Below are 3,795 nucleotides of genomic sequence, written 5' to 3'. Positions count from 1 at the left end.
TAGGCTGTGACTCTTTTGAAGCAGTATGATATTTCTGAACTTTTTATATGTTAACCTCTCAGTTCATGATGTATTTAACTGTAAGTTGTTCTTTTGGGGATAGATTGATTGATATTACCCCACTGCTACTCTGTAATCACAATGCCAGACAAATGTCAGGCTTTGATTCTCTCTAATTTTTTTGGTGAAGTGTAATATTATTTATTTTCAGTCAGAAAGGAACTGGCTTTTTTGGACTGTGAAATTCATGTGCTGTGGGTACTTGTAAGCCACACGGATAGCAGCCGTGCTCCCTGGGTATGGCTGCTGCTCACAGGGCCAAGCGGCCTCTGCAGATGTATTGGAAAATACCTGGTGTGTTGACAATGTCAGCCTTTGCTTTGATTTCAGATCTTAATATGGGGCTGTGCTGTAACAAGTGGTGGGATGGTTCAGGTAGAGTTACTCTTCAGGCTGTGGCCTGAAAAATACTTCCACAGTTCTGTGTCTTTAAAGTGTAATATTTTAATCCAGATTCTAAGCTGTATACTTTTAAATCGAGAGGCTTTGTTTCTCGTTAAATTCTAAAGTGGGTCGTATCATCTGCCACTGGGAGAATGCCCTCGGGTCGGCAAAAGTGAGGGATGGAGAAATTGGAAGAAAAGAATTTCGCCTTTTTCCGTTCTTCTTCCGTTTATTCCTCTCTTCACTTGCTTTTGTCTACATGCGTTCTTTTATTTGGGTTGTGACTCACGGGGCCATTTGGCCTTAAGCTTTGCCTCTTCATAGGTCAGTGGCCAACCTTGTTTTAGAACTCCTATTACGAAGTTTTGACTAGAATAATCACATCACGTGCTGCTGTCACAGTCCTACATGAGATGATAAGATTCCTTAACAACGGCTATTCCTGGAAACCTTCGTAGGTATCCTGAGGGGAAAAAAAAAAAAAAAGGACCTTTTAATCTACTCTTGATTTTCTTTTTGACAGAGACTTACAAATCGTGATTAAAACCATTTGTTTTCATGTAGACTCAAACTCTGTTTCTATCACGAATGGAATCATTGTAGAACATTTAATTGTAAGTAAACAGTGGGATGGTTAAAGTGAAGCTAACTTACCTTTTTAGGTGTAACTGCTTTATCTTAATATTTTTTCTAACCAGATTTGGGTGCAGTTCAGTCTCTGTGGCTGTAGGGGAAAAAAACAAAAGATGTTGTGTGGGGTTCCCTTGCTCAGGTTAATGATGGTTTCAGAGCTCAGCTTGCTTCTCTTGCCTGCTCCTTTGAGAAATGTCTCTGAATTTGTTGTATATGCAAGTCTGCAGAGTTCATGGCTTAATTCTTTGGGCTTCTAATAGGAATATTAATACACTTGTGTAGGATTTCCAAATACTGCTTTTTTACCCAGTTGCCTGAGAAGTACACGGGCTAAACGAGAATTCTAAAGCAGCATGCGTCTTCCTGCCTTTTTCTTCAGTATGAAATACTTTTAAATTCAGTCCTAAAATATTTCACAGTTTGTGTTATACTGAGACTTTGCAGTTTCTTTGTTTCAAGAGTGGCTATTGAGTTTATATAACATTGCTGATTTTAGTCAATATAGATGGAAGACTCAGTTATGGGTTATCGTAAGTGGTAGGTGTGTAACGATTTCTGTTGAAAGGTCGTTTCAGTTTGTAACCTTTAAAATGTTATTTTGCAGCTAGATACAGCTTTTAGGTATATTTGATTCTTCCTTCTGACAATCTGTAAAAATGCACTGTACTCACATTTAAACTACCATACAGCTTGCTACAGTTATGTAGATTTCTAATTTTTTACATTATGATGGTAGAAATGCTGACTGGTATTTGTTTCCTCTTCTCCCCCTTCCCCCCTTGATTTGTGTCAAACTGCATTTTGACAGTGACGAAATGCAACACTTTGAAGTTATGATTTCTGTAAAGTTATGCTGAATGTGCTTGGTACATATGCAAAAAACCGTTATCAAATGTTAGTAACTTTAACTGACTAAATAAATGAATTATCTTCTGTAGTTAGTGAGTTATGCAGAGGTTTCTGGTCATTGTCCTTTCTGATTCCAAAGCAAATGGATTTCAGGCTGTCGTTTCATCATCACTCGGTGCTGATCTTGCTGTCCAAAAACAAACAGTTGCATTTAGTTGTATTTGCTCCTTTACTACTCCTCTTCCCAGTTTGGTTTGCTTCATTGGCCACATGAAGAGTTCTATTAGCATGTGTTCATTATAGGTAGTGCTAGGTTACCCCCAAATTTAAATCATAATTAATGATGGCATCAGCTTCTTGCAACCTGGTTCTTAATTCATTGGGAAAGAATAATTTACTTCTGGTTTCTATTTTTTGCTTTATTGGCCAACTGCAAATTCACTGTTAAATTGAATGAAATAGGTATTCTATGTGTGCAAAATAAGCAGTCAGCACTGTAAGTTGATTATATCAGTTCAGCACAAACCAATGCTGTGTGCTTCGTGATAATTACGGATTCATGATCTGGTTCTCCTAAACTACTTGAAGGTTGCCTAGTGCACTATGGTGCATTTAGGACACGTGGTAAGTTGCCATAATGTAACTTAGGAGTATATTTTGCCTAACTGCGAGTTATCCCAGTATTTACTCACCCAAGCCAGGCTCTCTCAGTGTAGTTTGTCCCTCTTCCCTGTTCTAAGAACTGTCTGTGATGTCCTTGGCATTTTCCTCAGCATTTCCTGACCTCTGATATTTTCTGGTGCCCTTTTTGTTCAGAATTTCTTCTCAAAGCACCATCTCCTTTTAATTCAGCTTTGGAATGTAACTGGTTAACTTAAGGCAGCTGCTTTGCTGTGAGGCCTCTACCCTGGGGCTAAGAGCCAAGGCAGGTGCCCCCATGTTGTGGGTTGCCTCCCTTAAAATTGAGAGTCCTATTGCATAGACTCCATACCTAAGGGTGTACTGTGCAAGCATGGCAGCCTGGTTCACACCAGTGCTTTGTAGGGCCAGGCTGAGCCACACTTCTGCCGTTGGTTTATGAAGCTGCCTCTGCTAGCTAAGGAGCTGTGCTCTCATGCTTTGCTTTGCAGAGCAGATGTGCTGAATGGCTGGTTTTGATTTTATCTTTCTCCAACGTCTGCTCACAAGCAGTTTCAGTTTGATATCTTTTGCTGATTTCCCACATCTCAGCTGTGGCAGCACTTGCAGGGTATGCAGAAGCAGAGGTAGAAGTGTTTGGTGTTCCCCACACCTGAGTGGGACTGCGCAGGAGGCTGTGGGAGCACTGAGCTTCACCCCCATTAGAACAGCCCCAGCCCTCAGCTCAAGTAATGTCAGAAGCTTTTGAAGGTCAAATGGAAAACTTCATCTCCCCAAGTCCTTTTCAGGGACTCTTATCAAGCCATTCTGGGCTCTTATGTCAAATAAATGACAGATGGTTAAACAGGCAAAACTGGAGCACTTCTCTCAGAGAGAGAGCCTGCTGTTGATCTACCCCCATACAAGCAGGAGTGGTGCTTTTCTTCCTTGTAAAGTGCTGTGGGATTTATTAGTGTTAACGTGGTGAGAAAATTGGAGATGATTCCCATTGCTCCAGATGGCACTGTCCAGATGGGAGTTCCTATTCTTACTTCTGAGGATGCTGGTGTTGTTGGCACGTTGTTTGAGAGCCTATTATGGTGTATTCTGTTAGGAGATGAGGGTTTTAGTGTGTGGTCAGGTGTTTACATTCGCTGCACTGTCTGCACAATGGTTTTTATTCAGTGCAAAGACAGCCCTTCGGGGTGTTGTGTTGTTGGGCTTGTCCTTAGTTTATGTACCCATCAATCA

Source organism: Lagopus leucura, unplaced genomic scaffold (genome assembly GCF_019238085.1).
Source record: "Lagopus leucura isolate 7727_CA_CO unplaced genomic scaffold, USGS_WTPT01 Super-Scaffold_100157, whole genome shotgun sequence".
In the NCBI taxonomy this organism is placed as follows: Eukaryota; Metazoa; Chordata; class Aves; order Galliformes; family Phasianidae; genus Lagopus; species Lagopus leucura.
This window is presented reverse-complemented; position numbering follows the sequence as displayed.